Source organism: Monodelphis domestica, chromosome 2, assembly GCF_027887165.1.
Source record: "Monodelphis domestica isolate mMonDom1 chromosome 2, mMonDom1.pri, whole genome shotgun sequence".
Lineage (NCBI taxonomy): Eukaryota > Metazoa > Chordata > Mammalia > Didelphimorphia > Didelphidae > Monodelphis > Monodelphis domestica.
Window position 1 is genome coordinate 535405154 of NC_077228.1, and position 19122 is coordinate 535424275.

Consider the following 19122-nt stretch of genomic DNA (forward strand, 5'->3'; position numbering starts at 1 on the left):
ATACAAAGGGCTTAGTGATTTCCCCATAGCAAGGGGAACTGCCAACAAATCCTGTTGCTATAAGAATTGCCCTCAATTTTTTTTTTAGTGGTAGGAGTGCTTAATTTTTGGATACTTTCAATGCATTTAGGAGAAATAAGACGGGACCCAACAGTTAAAATGAAACCTAAATATTGAACTTTGGGGAGACACCACTGAATTTTATCTTTGGAAATCTTGTGGCCTCTCTTACGTAGCTCGAAAAGGAGGTGCTTACTATCCTCCTGACATACTTCAGCACTTGGTGAAGCCAAGAGAAAATCATCCATATATTGGAGTAATTGGCTATATTTGAATTTAATGGCATCTCTATTGGCCACTAAGAATTGTGTGAATAATGTAGGGCTGTCCACAAACCCTTGGAGCAACTGAGTCCAGTTCCACTGAGAACCTTTCCAGGTGAAAGCAAGACTATGTCTGGAATCCTCATGTATCAGTATAGAAAAGAAAGCAGAGCATAATTCTATGACAGTAAAATGTGTAGCTGTGCTAGTAATAGAAGAAATGATGGTGTTTAGGTTGGAAACTACACAGTGTCTCTTTATCACATGATTATTTACAACCCTCAAATCCTGGACAAATTGATAGAGAGGCTTACCATTGGACCCCAATTTTGGCTTTTTAACAGGCAGGATGGGCATATTATATTCAGATTTGCAAGGAATTATAATACTCTGGTCAATTGATGAATTTATTACCAGGATAATGCCCTCAATTGCCTCCTTTGAGAGAGGGTACTAAGGAATGGAAAGAGGTGGACTAGATTTTGTTTTAATTTGGACTGAGACAGCCAATTTAAGGAGGCCAACATCAGAAGACAATGTGACCCAGAGAGATTCAAGAATGTCAGCAGGGATTTGAAAAGTAAGAGGTTCCTGTATGTCCTGAGTGTCTGAGAGGAGGACTGGGAGAAAAGTTAAAATGTCCTCTGGCAAGTCTAAGGAGATAGAGCCATTTGGAGAGCAAATTATTGTGGCTCTAAGTTTGCACAATAAGTCCTTCCCCAGAAGATTTATAGGAGAGCCAGGAATTAAGAGGAAAGAATGCTCCACCAACAAGGGTCCTAGACACCATCCTAGAGAATAGCTTTGGAACCTTTTGGGGTGTCCCCGATACCCCTATTACATTTATTCAGCCAGTAAAATAGCAAGCTAAATCTGGTATGCTCCTCAATATGGACCTGGAAGCTCCAGTGTCCAAAAGACAATCATTATAGGTGTTGCTATCTTTTAACCTCACATGAGGCTCATCAGTATGGGGGGGCAGTGGATAGGGACAATGGGCAGTAAGACATCAGGGTCTAGAAAAAATGTTGAATCCACTAATTCCCATGCCCCAACCCTCTTCCCCCCTGCACACCTTCATAATTTGTGGGTAGTTCCTTGGACTCTCCCCTGAGGGGCATTAGCACTCTGAGTAGTTCAGGGACGAGCTCCACTTAAGCGATATTGTTGTGGGGTCATTTGATTTGAATTATCTGCCTGATTTATGTTCCCAGAATTATCATTCCTGAAATTACAGTTCTTGAAAGTATTCCTGTTATTCCAATAGTTGTTGTTCCTGAAATTAATTTTTTCTATAGTTATTGTTCCTGAAATCATTATTAGTATTATTATTCAGGTAGTATTCCTGATTGCCTGAAATAGATTTCTACAATTCATCATTATGTGGGCCTTCTTCTCACAGAAGTAGCAGGTCAAGGATTGAAAATTAGATTCTCAGAGAGGGGCAAGTAGTATTGGTGTAGTATCATGCCCTCTTTCCTGTTTATCTATTTTATCACATAAATTTTTCAGGACCTTTTGTATTGTTTCCAATAAATCATTAGTTTCTGCTGGTTTTTTTCTGCATGTACTTTTGAGACATACACAGCAGTCCTTCTTAACTCTTCCAGATCCATCTCTGGCCATTTTGGACAATGTGTTTTAAAATAATCTTGGATCACCCTGCAAGAATTATTAACAAATTGATGTCAAATTTGCCTGATATCCCTTTTGGTAGAAAGATCCAGATCCAGGTATCGACCTCCCAGCTCAATGAGCCGGTCCATAAATTGGGAGGGTGTTTTGTCATTAGATTGTATAAGGTGGTCAAATTTTATCCAAACATCTGGTCTTTCATCACATTCTCACATTGCCTTGAGAATGGCTTCCCTAATGGAGGGAAAAGGTAGGGAAAGGAAAGAAAAGGGAAAGGAAGGGAACTGGGGGTTTCCCCTTGTCCCAGTAGCCCCAATAGGGAAATTGACCAGGCTTTTCTTTTTAGCTATAATTATGCTAGGGATAGTTAATTAAATCAAGCCAGACTTCATTGATAGCCAGATAGGCTTATTGGGCCAGGAAAATAAAGGTTTATGAAGCTAAAGAAAATTATATCTCCCACAGGTATGTAGGGACCAAGGACTCTTAACCCGGGGCAAGGCTCTTCTCTAGAAAAGGCACTAAAACTCACACTTCTCTCTTTTTATGTCTTCTCAGACACCTCCCACTAAGGAAGTGGTATGTGTCTAAGGAAGCTGGGGTAGAGGGTCCTGAGAGATGTAGTCTACCAGGATTCAGAGCCATTTCAAAACACACAACTCTTAAAAATGACATTCACCCATCCAGGAATTCAGTCCCAAATAAGACATTCCCAAAACTGGATTAAAAAGCAATTAGGCCTTAGGTATGGTCTGCAGCAGTCAACAATTTAGGTAAATGGGCAGGAAATTGTCACTTGTTACTATTTGTGTGTGTCTAGCTTTCAGTCAGTGGGACACAATCTGATTAATTTACCAATCAATTTCAATAATTAATTCCAATCCTGGAATTAATGCAACAGTGACTCAATTTTCTGCCTTCCTCACTATATGGAGTGGAATTTTGGGGAGGCTCATGCCCACAGAAATCACTCTAGTGAGCATACAGGATACTTGATAAGATACTGGTAGAGAAAAGTTGCTTTATGTGAAGAAACCAGACAGCAGGAGTGGGGAGGGGAAGGGAAGGAACAGGAATTCTGCCCACAGAAGCAGCTTGCCTGGGGCAGAAAATGTCCTCTCTTCTTCTAGGTACAATCACAGACTTTTATTATAATCCTGATGCAAGAGTTTTCTCCACCCCTCTGTCCAATGCCACAGAAGGGTGGTGGTGGTGGTTGTGCCATTTCCAGTCTTGAGCACATGATTTTCACCATTACATATCCCTGAAGACCCTCATGATCCAGAAAAACCTGTGACTATCATGGGATTCCCAAGCTGGGTACCATAATGATACTTTTGAAACTCACTGTTCCTTTTTATCTTGTAGTTGGCTTTCTTCCCAGGTTATAGATAAACTCTTCTCAAGGTTTTTGAAAATAGGTCAGAAACACTTAGAAGTTTTATGGGGGTTGGGGGCAGGCAGTTTTAGTCTAAGGAATAATAACACTAAGGGGTCTTGAGAATTGAGGTTACAAGCCAAATACTACTCTGAGAATTACACACTGAATCTCATCCTACACACTCACTAATACCTGAAATTTGGAAGCGCTACTCTAACAGATGGTCATGCAGTTAGTATCATTTAGGATAGGGAGTTAACACTAGGAGAGACATGCTTTAGGAATTCTTATTTATTGCAATAAAACATTTTTAGCACTTTCATTGGTTAGAATTAAAATTCTCTGGAGCTTGTATCTTAATTTATAATTTTTTATTAACAATAGAAAGTGGGTCAGAGAAAGAAAATGGCACCAGCCACATGTGGCCTGCTGTTCCCTTTGCAAACCTCCTCTCCAGCCAGCCTGAGCTCAAGTTCACCTGGTTGCCTTCCTCCTGAGGATCCAGAGCCAGAAAGAGGCCCTTCCTTCCCCAGATCTGAAACTTATTTATCCTCAGATATCATGTTTCTGAGACTCCATGATTGACTGGACTTAACCCTAGTCCTAGTCAGAGGCAGGTTTTCTCCCTTATATAGATAAGCCTCCAGCCTTGTTATTAATTCAATCAAAAGGTGGCATAAAGATAGGATTAACTCTCCCCTTGCCTATTTTTAAATTAATCAATAAAAACTGTAAACACCCCTACTTAACCCTAAGTAGGGGAAGTCCCTAAGCCACTTGCTAAAAGTAGGTGTCAATTCCAGAAGCAATGGACCACCCCTTGGGCAGTGCTAAGCAAATTTAAAGATTGCACTTGACTCCTGTAAAGTAGAGGAAGGGACAGGAAGGGATGTGGGAAAAGGACTATAAAAGTCCTGAACTTCCTATTCAAAGGGGTTTGGGGCCTGAATCATAGGCTTGGAGGATCTTGGTCTGGGACTGTGGTGACTTTGGACTTAGACCTGTGACTCCGGCTCTTGGACTGCTTCTGGTAAGACTGCTCCTGGATCTTCTCCTTTGTCCCTTTGCTTGGGTGAGTGAAAAGCTGACTCTCCTTTCCTGGCTTCTGGAGAGATTAGTTCCAGAGAGGCCTCCCTTTCTTGGAGGAGGCCTCATGGATTGAACCCTTGTTTGATTCATCACCAAGTCCTCCTGCTGAGGGGTTAACGAGCCCTATCTGGATTGAGCTGGGACCAGACCAACATTTAGGGTGATAGGCTAGACTTCTTACTCTATCCCCTTTTACATTTCTCTACTTTCACTCTTTCCACCTCTTTGTAAATAAAGCTACTGAAAGTTAATTTGACTTGAGCTATAATATTTTAAAATCAGTGACCACAGTATAATCTTAGAACTCTCATATATTTACTGAAACCCTTAATTTTAATTCCTTACAGTGGGATCAAATTGCAACCTCAGAAGAATAGGGGTTCACACTAGTAAATTCTCACAACTGTGCCCTCTTGGAATTTGTTGTTTAAGCTGTTGTATTTTTTGCATTGATTCATAATTTTGCCCTTCAAAGGGAAGTTTTTTAAATTCCTGTTCCAACTCCATTGCAAAAGGATATTTTCATGTATGTTATAAGCAGAAGTTTTATGTCAAAGGAAGTTTTATTAAGTTCATTCTGTTACTTTAAGAGGCAAAGCAGATAGTTCTCATCCTCTGCCACTTTAAGAGGCCTATCAAAAGAGAGAGTTTAGTTGGTTCTGGGCTCTAGTCTCTCTGACTTCCTTGGGAGCAGGTTGCTGGATCATTCTCTCAGACAAAGAAGATTGTTAGTCATTTTCAGACAGTTACTTTTCTGAGTTTGAGATACACCTACAAATTTGAGTTAAAATCTGATTCTGGAGAACTTTTCTCCTGGAGGGAGAAGGAACTGTCAGAGGGACTCTGTCCACTTTCTCTGACTTGGGAGCAGGGCCTGCCTCAGTGTCTCTCTGCCAAGAGATTCTGACAATTATATCTGACAGTTGGCTTCTGGCAGCTTTTCGTATTTCATATATTACTTTAAGGAGGTTAAGTAAGATTTTTTAATCAAAACAGTTTAGTTAGATAGAGAAAAATTATTTAAGATAGTTGAGAATAAGTTTAAGGAGGTCTCCTTTGGCAGACAAGAAGAGCCCGCAAAGAAAGCAGTTAGATCTTGGAGGGTTTATTCAGATATTTTTAGTATAGTTTTAGAATTTTAGATTAACATAAGATTAATAGATAATATAATATAAGACTAATGGATAATAGATATGATTCCTATTTCCTATTTCTTCTCCCTACCTCTCCTCCAAATAAATAAGGGTTATACCAAACTGCTTCAGGACCTTTTTCAACCGCATGCACAATAGTTAACCCCTAACAGCTCGGCATTTATAAGCTGTCTATAAATTAGTTTCAATATAACAGCTTTAGCTGATCAATAACAGCTTTCATTTCAATATAACGTGTGTATGTGTATATCATCAGAGCCTATAAAATGGACCGATTGTAGATATAAGGATGTGTTTGGATAAAGAGGGTTTTTCTTTAGCATTATGGTTCTGTCTACAAGATAGAAGTTAAATACTTGAATGGAGATGTAAGAGGCTGAACCCCCTTCCCCCCTTTCAGTTTGTCAAATACTTAAGTCTCTCATATGCAAGGTAATAGGTAGAAAATTCTAACAAAGAAATCTTCCTGGCCTCCACCTGCTTCTGTTCTTTAAGGAAATAGAGCTGTTTCTCTGTGCTGGGTATCTATGCCCAGTCCAGACACAGGCACAGATCGTGCATGTAGGCGTACAGAAACATACACGCGTGCATGTACCAGCACATAATAGATGCTGGAAGGGCAAAAGGTGGGAACAGGGCCAGAGAGAGAGGCTTGCGCACACAGAGCTGCCCAGGTGCTCTTTGGTGCTGTAGGCTGGCATTTGCTGTGGTTCTGGAGGGAGCAGGAGAGTGTCCAGAATGGGTCACCTGGATCAGGGAAGAGGCTGCAGGTTCTCTCATGAGATCGAGAGCTGGAGAAGAGGAGATTGGGGGAGTGTGGTTATGGGGGTCCTATTGGAGATGAGGGAACCGAGGCTTTCTGCTGAGGCCACGGAGCTGGGTGAGAGCAAGGGAGTCTTCATTACTTAGAGCTGGGCAGGCCTCGGTCTAGGAGGCTTTCAAGGATGGGGACCCCTCTGCATAGATGCCTCTCTCTCAGGGTAAACTAGACTAGGTGACCTCGGTGCTCCCCCCATGAACCTGGCATTGGGAACAGCATCACCTCTAGAAGCAGCAGAATCACCAGCAAAGGAACAAACTGATGTGTAGAATTGGCATGTGCCTGACTCTCTTAGAAGACATACTGGGGTGGTTGGCCATTCATTTCTCCAGCTCATGTGAAAGATGAAGAAACTGAGGTAAATAGGATAAAATGACTTATCCAGGGTCACACAGCTAGTAAGTAGGGCTGGATTTGAACTCAAGAAGCTAAATCTTCCTGATTCCAGGCCTAGTGCTCTATCCACTGTGTTTCCTCCTAATGGCCCAAGGCAGTGTTCTGAGCATTACACTTATTAAAATGGCCCAAGATGTAGTCACTTTTTAGCCATCATGTCCTACTGGTTGAGGTCCAGCTCATAGTTCACTAAACCACCAGGTCTTGTTCAGACCAGCCACTCTCTGGCTGTCTCCTCCATCTTGTGGTTGTGAAGAGTCTTTGAACCCAAGCATAAAACTCAACAAATTATCTCATTAAATTTCATCTTCTTAGATTCTACCTAATGACTTCATCTGTCAGTATCTTTTTTGGTCCTCATTGTCACCCAGTGAGCTTTCCTAATTTAGTGTCATCCAAAAATTTCATAAGCATATTATTACATTTTTTAAGAACCATCCATTTGTACCTTAGAATCAGTACTTAGTATTGGTTCCAAGGCAGATGACTGGTAAGGACTAGGCAATTGGGATTGAATGATTTGCCCAGGATCACCCAGTTGAGAAGTGTTTGAAGTCAGATTCAAATACAGGACTTCTTGTCTCCAGGCCTGGTTCTCTCCCCAGAGCCAACTAGCTGTCCCAATATATATTATTAATCTTTATCCAAGTTAGTCAAATGTTTTGCTAGGTGCTGTAAAAATGGAGACTTGAATCCAGGACTTCAATCCCCAGAAGTCCTTGCTCCACTTTCCCAGAATTCCCTCTAATCTCACTGAAACCTCACCTGGGCCGAGAGCGAGATGGAGTATTTAACCTGGTTGTGAATAGGCTCTGCCCTTTTTTTTCTACTTCCACTTCCGAGCACATGTGGCTCTCCACCTAGCAGGCAAGATGTGAGTGGTGGTGAATAGGCTCTCTGGGCCTGGACACGTGCCTTTCTTACTTGTGTTTTCTTTATATTTTAATCTTCAATAAACCTCATAAAAATATAATACTCCTTGCAGAGAGAAACTTATTTCTTCCTGCCTCAGCTTCCCCAAAATTTTAATCTTCACAGTGCTGGCTAAAGTGCTGAGTAGATTCAAGTATACAAATGAAATAACCCTTCCCTCAAGAAACTCACATTCTATTAGGGAGGTACCATTCCCAGAGAGAAGCATACACAACCCATAGATCTGTGTCCATGAATGGAGAGATGGATACCATAGAGACATCTAAATAGTAATGGGGGGGGAGGGGAGGGGAGTGACAGAAATAAGGGGGAGAAGGATTAGGAAAGAGTTTATGAAAGAGGCACTACTTAGCCTGAGTTTTGAAGCATTCAAAGGAGCATGCAGAAGGAAGGCATACATTCCAGGTATATTGCTTTAGGTATAAGGGAAAGCCTGGGCACATGGATTTGGGAAACAGAATGTTATCATAAGACTAATTTGCCTGGATAGTAGAATCTTTGAATGCAAGTATTAGGAAAGAAGGCTGGAAAGGTAAAAATAAGAACAATGAAAATAGCCAGAGATAGCAGTGAGATAGCACTTTGAGATCTGTGAAGTGCTTTACAAATAGGATCTTGTTTAATGCAACATTCCTGGGAGGTTGGTGATGTTATCCTCATTGTACGGATGAGGAAACATGCATACAAGGTTAAGCAATATGCCCAGGGCTGCACAATTTGTAAGTGTCCGTATCCAGACTTGAACTCAGGTTTGCCCTGAGTCCAATGCTCAGTCACTGGACCACCTAGCTGCTTAGGAGCCTGGTTATAAAGGGTCTTAAATAGCAAAGAGAGAGGTTTGTGTTTTATCCTAGAGGTAGCAGCACATTTGAAGACAGTAGGAAGGAAACCAGTAAATAAGGTGATGAGATTGGAATGGTGGCAGTGGTGGAGGATGTCATCTGTTGCAGGAGAGGGAAGAAATAGAATCCAGGACATATGGAGAAGGATTGGTTGCATCAAGAAGACAAACCCCCTTTTCAGATCTGGGGAAAAGCAGGAGAGAGGAAGAGATGACATGAAGAGAAGAAGAGAAGAGCTGGTCCCAGGGAATGGTGACATCTGCACCTGAGAGAATAGAAGGTTCATAAAAATGTATGTGGCCAATGTAAAAAAATTAATGATCATTAGATCATTAGAAATCAAGGAGTAAAGAATATACAAAATATAAAGACCATGTGCCATTTTTTTTAGCCATTTTTAGCAATCCCCACTCACCACCATCACTGCTAATTCTACATCAGAGTGAGGCGGAGCCTCCAAAGCCCATGCCCTTTATCCTCTGTCTATAGGAAGTATGTAATGACAGGAAGTCAGTGGGCTCTTGGGATATGTAGTTCTTCTTTTTTTTTTTTAGGGTAACAGATTTTCAGTCATACACCAGTGAGATAGGAAACCAATTAGGCAAGAAAAAGAAGATTGTCTTTCTACACTGAGGACTCACTTGAAGCTGGATAATATCCATTTATAATGTAATGTATAGTCAGCAGGAGGAGGAGAGTTTGTAGATGGAAGGAGTCATTGGAAGCTGAAGTTTGGCCAGGGATGAGCTGGAATCAAAGGGATGAGGGATTGGAGAGTAAAGGACAGTGGAGAGTTAAATTGCATAATTGCTGTGAAAAAGAGATAAAGCTAGAGGGCAATGACCTGAGAAAGCACTCAAGTGCGGAAGAATTGGAGGCCTCAGCAAGTTTTCAGATTTTTTTTTCTACTATCTGCTCCTACTCTGAGGATTGGGCAAGAGCAGTGGGTGATGCTGGACTAGTCCCCGAGGATCTGGCAAAATCAGTGGTTTCTAGTTTTTTTTTGGAGAGAATAATTTCATCAGAAAAGTTGCTAATCCATTGAAGTGTTGTAGAAAATGTCTTCCTTGGGAGTTAGCAGTTAGAGGATACAGCCCATGGCAGTTGTTAATAGTTAATATTAATATTTTGTTAATAGTTGTTAATAATATGGGGGAGGCATGGCAGAATTTTCATCTAAGTCTCCACAGTACAGAGGAATCAGTAAACTGTGAGGGAGACCAGTTGTGTGGGGTCCTGTCTTCTATGTCAATCGGCCTAGAATGTGTTGATCAGTCATGGTTTAAAACGACTGATGTGGCTAAATAGAAATTAATATTTGCATTGTCGATATCAGTATGACAGAGGCTGATCTTCATTGAGGGGTTTGGGACGTTGAGAGTAAAGTATGTGCTTTTGGGGGGATCATTTGTGGAAAGAAAGTCGGCAAGCATTTATTAAGCACCTGTTATGCTCCATGCACTGTGCTTGGCACTGGGGACACAAAGAGAACCAAGGACCCATCCCTGCTCTCAGCCTAAGGGAATTGTCAGGATGAGCTGTTCAGTGAAATGGCCGCTGCTGCTGAGTCAGGTACAGGAGAAGGCCAGAGCCTGGAGCTGATAATCTGTGGCTTTGGATCTCTCAAGGCACCCGAGAAGAGTTTGATTCAGGCATCCGTGACATTCAGGGTCGTGGTTGTGGACTTCAGCCACCATGAGTGGAGTTGGGTGTTGCCCAGAGGAACCTGTACAGGGATGGGATGTTGGAGAACTACAAGAACCTGGTCTCCCTGGGGAAACCCACTATGTTGTGATCCAAAAATCGACTCACTTGTTATTCTCCCTTGGTTGAAACTGAACATAGTCTGAAATGCAAACATATTCAACACTATCTGCTATGTGGAAGAGTCCCATATCCTTTATGGCCAGGAAACAGAAATCAATTCCATTAGCATTTATTAAATCCCTACAGTGTACTAAGCAGCCAGGTGATATAGTGGATAGAGCACTGGCTTTGGAATCCAGAAGACGTCTCTTCCTGAGTTGAAATCCAGCCTCAAATACTTATTAGCTGTAGGACCCTGGACAAGTCACCTCACCTTGTTTGCCCTCACTTCTTTATTTGTGAAATGAGCTGGAGAAAAAAATGACAAAGTATTCTGTTCATTTCCCCCCAATTATATGTAAAAACAATTATTAACATGCTTTAATAAAATTTTTTTGAGTTCCAAATTCTCTCCTTCCTTCACTGAGTTTTCTCATAATCTGAGTTTAACCCTTATCTCCCTTGAGGTCCGAACTGTTAATGCCCCCTGGGGAAGGGGGCGGACTGAGGCCAGGGTTCTGCAGGTAAGGAATGAGGAAAATAATAGAGGAATAATAAAGGTAGAAATTATAGGGAATTTGCCTGTAAGTAAGGGCAAGGGAAAAGATAAGAATCAAAATAATAACAGACACAGTGTGAGGTCGGAAGGGTTTTTGCCCACTGGTGGTAGACAAAATACAGTTTATTGCAGGCAGCTAAGGGTTTTTAAAGGTACCGATCACAGAGAATGAAGTCATACCTTTGAGATGGGTTCTTGGGAAAGGGCTGAGACAGTCCTTGGCAGAGAGCTGATACAATCCTTGGGAAAGTGCCACAAGGATGGTAGATACAACACCCAGTGCAGGATAAGGATTCCAGGAATTAGGGTGAGAGAATATTTTCAAGAAATGTGGATAGGCACTTTGTGAATTTTAAAAGTCTCCATCTTGGTCTAGCAATTGTTGTGGGACTATGATTGATGTTTGTGTCTGATTCTAGGAACGGGATCAAAAAGGAGCACAGAGATGACCTGGATAATGCCAAAAGAGCTCACAGGTCTAAAAATCAAAGACCAATCCAGGTAGGATTAATGCATTTCTAAGCCAATACTAAGGACTTGAACCTAGTGTGAGACTCGGGGTTGCGACACTTGACAGACGTTAAGATGTAGGCCTTCCTTGTATCCACACTCTTTGTGAAAATACCTACAGACAAGTACCAAAGGTTGGCTACCATCCTGGCTCCCACCATCCCTGAGAATGAAGGTAAAATCAGACGAGGGAATGATACTTCCCTACATAAATTTAAAAAAAATCTGGTCCTTTTCTCTCTTCTAGTATGGCAACTTCCTTTAGCCTTGGCTGCAAATGGGGAAGTAAAATATGTTGCATTCTGTCCTACAGACTTGTGGGATTAGAAATTACTTAACTGGACCCTAATACAGGGGCCTGTGGAAAAAAATTTTTTTTTTAATTCTTGCTTTCTCAAATTTTTGTATACATAGATTTTTTTTGATTTTTTGATACTGATTTTGAATTCTTTAATATAAATATATGTATATATAAAGGGTCTATTTCCCCCCTTTTTCTTTTTCTTTTGATTTTGTTTTGTTTTTATTTTATTTTTCATTTTGTTTTGTTTTCCTTTTGGATTAACTCACACACCCCCACAACTAAAACTTGAATCCTCAGCTGGATTCAGTGTTTTTTCAACACTTTCTTCAGGGGGGATTGTATTTCATCAAATCCAAGATTTAAATTTTGTTCGAGATAAATCTTCAGAGAAGAAGCTTGCTAACTAACTGAATCCAGAGAATGAACTGTTTGCAGAAAGATATCTAAACCTTTTCACTACAGGAAGATCCAGAATGAACCTTGGGGTGTGGTTGATTGAACATTTTTTGAATGTACACTCTTATGCCAAAGGGGACTTCCCCCTAATTGGCTTTTGTCAATGCGCCCAGCAAAACATTGGTTTGCTGTCTTTCTCTCTCCTCTATTTCCCTGTATCTACAACTATTATAGTTTTCCTCTTAGTGGGTAAATTTTTTTGTATACACTTACAGTTAGAATTTTTTGGGGTGCAGTATGCTTATGTTTAGTGATCAATTGGGGAGACTAGTCCCCTAATCATCATCAGGGGGGATTGTGAATTTTAAAAGTCTCCATCTTGGTCTAGCACCCAAAAATTGTGCACACCCCCACTACACGGGCATGTGCTAGTCAATGACAAATCAGAAATAACTAACTGCCCACCTGGGCTGTCCTAAGCCAAGCTAGAGCCACCATTGGCACTTGTGAGGCACAGGAAGTGAGGTAGGGAACAGCCTCAGGAATTCGCGCACTTCCTGTGGAGAGAGCTAGAAGGCAGTTCATGTTAGAAGCTTGAACAGAGAGGAGGCCCGCAGACAGCTTCCCTTCAGATCGGTCACGTGAGTCAAGGACTAATTCCTTCCACCTTGGCCTTTGGGCCTAAACTCCCTCTGCCTTGGTCAGAGGTTGAGTAGCCCCTTTCCCTTTTCTCCTCTCTCCTTCTCTCCCTCTCCTTTTCCCTACTCCCATTGTGATTAAACCTCCATAAACTCCATTCTGACTTCAGTGTTTCATTTTAGGAATTTCATAAGTAAATTCCTTGGCGGCCATTGTTCAATATTACAACAATCTTAAAAGGTGAAAATTTTTACTACAACAACTTGGGGTAAGATTATGACTCAAACACCATCCAAGGTTCATGAACAGTCAGCAACAGCATGTCTTTGCCAGCAATAGACATGTAGTACTATGATGGGCCTAAAGAAGGGGAGGGAGAGGGCACTCGGCCTCCTTCTTAGACAGACAGGCACTAAGATCTTTATCTTAGATGAGCTCCAAGTTCTCAACCTCTGACATTGAACTTGATTCTCTGGTTTCAGAGGATAAATATCATGAGGGCTCAACTTCCTTAAACAGGAAAAAAACAGTGTGAAGCCTTTGAGGGAAATGCTTTTAATTATTTCAAAAATATCATGCCTCCTTCTTCAATTCCTATGATGAGGGGGCATTGGTTAAAGATTGAAAAGGCTTGTGACCTTTGCCATACTATCTTTTCTGTATAGATAGAGCATATTAAAATTATTTTAATTATATGTATATGAGCCAACAATTTATTTTAAGTTTATGGATTTTTTATCTTTGTATAATCAGAATCTTCCACAATTACTTCCATTTGTTGAATAGTTAAAATATACCAAATACCCATTTCTTTTTTTTTTTTTAATAAACCCTTACCTTCTGTCCTAGAATCAATACTGTGTATTGGTTATAAGGCAGAAGAGTGGTAAGGGCTAGGCAATGGGGGTCAACTGACTTGCCCAGGATCACGCGGCTGGGAAGTATCTGAGGCCAGATTTAAACCCAGGACCTCCCATCTCTAGGCCTGGCTCTCAATCCACTGAGCCACCCAGCTGCCTCCCCACCATACCCATTTCTGATATAGCTCAGAACCATACCCCATGCAGCTTTAAAAATAGATTCTAGCTAGTTCTCTAAGGAATTACTCAAGAAAGGAGCCAGCTGTGGAGAAAGAAAGACGAAAAAACCCAGCTCCTTAGAAGAAACCATTCCTTATCTTTCTCTGGCACTTCTATCATAGTACAAGAAGGAGGGAGTATTTCTGTCTATTCTACCACCACCATCACAACTCAAACTGTAGGATAACCTGTGTCCTGCCCTAGGGCCAGCTTAGAGAACTCAGCTGTAGAATTCAGTTGAGCTGTAGAGAGGACGGAGCTCAAGGAATCCAACAGAACAATATCTACTAAAGAGATGTTGGGCCCAAAGGGAATAACATGTGGGCAACATGAAAAGAAAAAAGACATTGTGGGGTTCTCCGGTGCTAAATATGGATCACCTTGGTCATGGAGGTTCACTACATTTTGGCCTATCAGTGTACTTGATGTACTTACCTGTTCTTCTCACTAAAGCAGTATATGCTTGTGGGAAAGTTGACCATTTGTTTATTGAGGAAGTGTTTTATTACTACTGTTCTCACAATAGGATTTTGGTCAATGATTTTGCTGTGAGTTAACTATGTCAACTAGCTAACAATTAAAACAGATGCTGGCATAGGACAGGAAGTTTCAGTCAAAGATAGTCTCCCAACCTCAGGTCCCACTCAATCATCCATGAGCATTGACAGGATTTCTAGGAAGGGCAATATACTTATTTTTGTAGAAAACTTGTGCAAGTCAGAGGAGTATTATTTGATCTTTCATGTTTTCATTTTGTCGTATATTTAGATCAATAAGAATGTCAGAATGAGTTAAATTTGGTGGTTAATTAATGTTTATTATATTTTTCCAGTAATTTTGAGGATTTAAGAAAAGTATAGTTTTCCAAAAACTGTTGATCATAATATTTAGTTCATAATTTTGAGAAATACTTCAGTTCAATCATTCAAATTCATTTTTTAAGAAATCTAACTAAACACAAATCCTAATTCAGTAATTTTCTGACTTATTTTCTCTATTTTCTGAATTATTTTTCAATGATTATTATTTTTAATGACATGAGTTCTTCTAATTTTTTGAAGTTAAGTTCATTTAACCCTTGTAGCTAGTTGCTTTGTTGTCATCTCCTTTTCCGTTGGCTTTAGTTCTCTCTAAATAATGTTTTTCTACTTGTTTCAAAATGTATCTTGTTCTCTGATGGAATTGTTAGAACCTACAGTGTGCTCTAAGGCAGGCTTCTTTCTGTCATCAAAGACAATAGTGGCTACTAACTATTAAAATTTTTCTTCCAGATTTCTTTTGTCAGGCCAGGCTTCAAACTATAGAGTCAAATGATGAAAAATGTTTACATGGGGAAATCAACCAAGAAAAAAGTATCTAAAAATAGTTCCTGGCACTCCAAAGAGATGAAGATATGGGATGTTTTGTTCATTTAGAGAGACAGAAATGCTTCCAGGAGAGACAATCTATGCTAGTAACAAATACTCAGAAAATTACTTGTAATGAAATAAGTGTACCTCAATGTAATACTTTGAGTGAACATTTTTATCTGGCATCAGTCTTTGTTCCACTATGGAGAGGTCCTCTGGAGAGATCTTGATAAATACAAGACTCTTTTTTTTTTTTAAACCCTTACCTTCTGTCTTAGAGTCAATACTGTGTATTGGCTCCAAGGCAGAAGAGTGTTAAGGGCTAAGCAATGGGGCTTAAGTGACTTATCTAGGGTCACACAGATGGGAAGTATCTGAGGCCAAATTTGAACCCAGGACCTCCCATCTCTAGGCCTGGCTCTCAATTCACCGAGCTACCCAGCTGCCCCCTAAATATAAGACTTAAAAAGAACAGCAGGGATTTTTCAGACCTGCATTCTTGTAGTACATTTTCCTTAGGAAAGAACCTGTCTACATATGACAAATACAAGAGTACCCCTTTTTAAAAATCATTCGGACCTAATTAAATTTTATAGAGCATATGCTTTTAGAAAATGAAGGTAGAAGAGCCTTTGCCAGAAGACCAACTTTTACTGAATAGTATAACTTTAATGTAATATAAATGAGAAAACCTTTAACCACAGGAGAAGCTGGACTTAAAAAAGAGAATTAATACTAGAGGGAAATACTTTGAATGTGGAAAAGGCTTCAGTAAGAACAAAGTACTCAAAAATCATTAGAGAATTCGAATGGGAAAGAAACTTTCTGAATGTAATAAATGTGGGAAAGACTTCAGCCAGAGAAATCTTATTTCCCACCAGAGAATTCATATTGGAGAGAAACTCTTTGAATGTAATGAATGTGGGAAAGGATTCAGTGAGAGAGAATTCTTTAATAGACATCAGAGAACTCATAATGGAAAGAAACCCTTTGGCTGTAATGAATGTGGGAAAAACCTTCACTTCAAGTAATGGACTAAAAAATCATCAGAGAAATCATACTGGAGAGAAACCATTTGAATATCATGACTGTGGTAAAGGCTTCTATTACAGGGAAGCCCTTATTACACATCAGAGAATTCATACTAGAGAGAAACCTTTTGATTATAATGAATGTGGGAAAAGCTTCAGTTGGAAAACAAGCTATATTACTCGTCAAATAATTCATACTGGAGAGAAACCCTTTGAATGAAATGAATGTGAGAAAGGATTCAGTAAGAGAGGATCCTTTAATAGACATCAGAGAACTCATACTGGAAAGAAACTTTTTGGTTGTAATGAATGTGGGAAAGCATTCCATTCAAGTAATGGACTCAAAAGCCATCAGAGAAATCATGCTGGAGAGAAACCCTTTGAATGTCATGAATGTAGTAAAGGCTTCAATTATAGGGGAACCCTTAACATACATGCGAGAACTCATACTGATGAGAAACCCTTTGAATGTGAAGAATGTGAGAAAGGATTCAGACAGATGGCAAATCTTATTACCCATCAGAGAGCTCATAATGGAGAGAAACCCTTTGAATGCCATGAATATGAGAAAGGATTCAGTGAGAAGAAACCTTTATTATCCACCAGAGACTATGTAGTGGAGAGAAACCCTTTGAGTGTAAGGAATTCGGGAAAAGATTCAGTGAGAAGAGAATCCTTATTAGCCACCAGAGACTGGAGAGAAACCCTTTGAATATAGTGAATGTAGGAAAGCTTTCAGTCATAAGGAAAACCTTATTAGATATGAGAGAACTCATACCTGAGAGAAACCTTTTAAATGTAATGAATTTAATGTGATGGGGATATAGACTCTAAATAAACATCCTAAGGCAAATACCAACAACATGGAAATGGGTTCTGATCAAGAACACATGCAATACCCAGTAGAACTGTGCGTCGGCTATGGGAGGGGTTGGGGGAGGCGAGGGAGGAATAGAAAATTATTTTTGTAACCAAGGAATAATGTTTGAAATTGACCAAATAAAAAAAAATGTCAAAAAAAACTTGAGTTACCATCAGGGAAGAGCTAGTACCATGCTCCCCCTGGCACCTGTCTCCAAACTGCTATTACAATAATAATAATAACAATAATAATAACAAACATGAAAAAATAAATGTAATGAATTTGAGAAAGCCTTGAGAGTGAGAAAGGATCCTTTAATCAACATCAGAGAATTCATTGGAGACAAAGCCTTTAAATGAATATAAGAAAACTTTCAGTATTAGGAAAGCATTATATGATGCCTGTAATAACATAAAATTTAAAAAGCTTCAGAAATTTCATCAGTGTAATGACCAGTCATGACTTTGTTAGGCTGGAGCTTTCTTCCTGTCTCAGCAGAGTGGTGATTGACTAAAGACTGAGAACGAGACATTCATTTTCAGACACAGGTAATAGGAATTGTGTTGTTGTTGCTTAACTACAGTTATTTTTCTTTTTACGAAGGTAGGGCTTTTATTTGGGGAAGGAGAGTGGGTAGGCAGTGATAGTGAAGCAACAAAAGAGAAAAGGGGAAAAAGTCTCAGTGAAATTTAAAATACTCAGAAGAGAGCAGACAAAAGTTCAGTCTAGACAATTAGATGTTTTACTCTTACTTTAATCTAATATTTCCCTCAAAAATAATACTATGTCAGAGTTTTAAATACAGTCATTTTCCACTTTATTTCTTTGTAGAAAAAGTCAACTCATCAAATCAGCAAGCATTTGATAAGAAGTCAACATATACCAGGTGCTTTGCTAAGCTGTGGCAATACAATTAAAGATGCAGAACTTGCATTCTAATGGAGTGGTGGAGGGGAACAACGTGTAGACACTATGTACATATGTTCACTTAACCTCTGGGATAGAAGTTCATACTTATATACTGCTTTATTTTCAGGGTTTTTTATGCATTTCTACTCTTTGTATTGATGGTTAGGTTAGAAATTTTTTAAAATATGTTTATGGAAGAAAAGGAAACAGAGGAAACATATTATTTACATTTAGGCTGCTAAGTAATGGGTAGAGTACTAGACCTAAAGATATTTCAAATCTAGCCTTAGCCATTTCTGTTCTCCTCTAATTTGTTTGTGACATAACCTTTCACATCTAAGTTATATATCTCTTTGGAGCTTACTAAGGTATATCATGTGAAGTGTTTGCCTAAACCTAATTTCTGCCTTACTACTTAACCAGACAACCCCAGACATTAAGGCACCTCACACAGGAATGTCACCTAATCATCCTTGTTTGTCCCCTTCCCCACTTTCCTTTCTGGGTCTTTGTTCCTTTAAGGTATAAAAATCTTGGACCCTTTCTTCCAAGCAAGGCAGACTTCACTTGCTCCTGCCTTCCCATCATTCATGGAATAAATTCCTCTATTTTTAAAGATTCCTCTGAGCCTGGTAATTCTCCTAAGTGGGCACCCTCCCAAGCCAGATGATATTAAGCTTTCCCACAACAGTAAGATCAGAAGTAAGGCCAACATGTTCACTTTCACCACTGTCATTGAATATAGTTTTAGAAATACTAGCTTTAGCATTAAGACAGGTTATTGACAATAAGGGAAAAAGCAAATGAATGAAAAATAAACAGTTATAGGCTTTTGCAGGATACAAAAATTAATAGAAATAATAATTTTAGTAGAGGGAAAGGGTATTAAAAATCCAGGAAAAAAGTTATCAGCCTTCTAGTACACCACCAAGAAAACCCAAAGGAAATATAGGGGAATGAACTGCCTTCAAAATTACCATAGAGCAGTGAAGTCTTTCTGGTTGTCTATTTCATTCCATTCTTGACCAAATCTGTTCTTTGTAGTCTATTGTGAGAACTTGTCACACAAAATGAAAGGGGGTTGTATGTAAATTGTCTTTAGAGA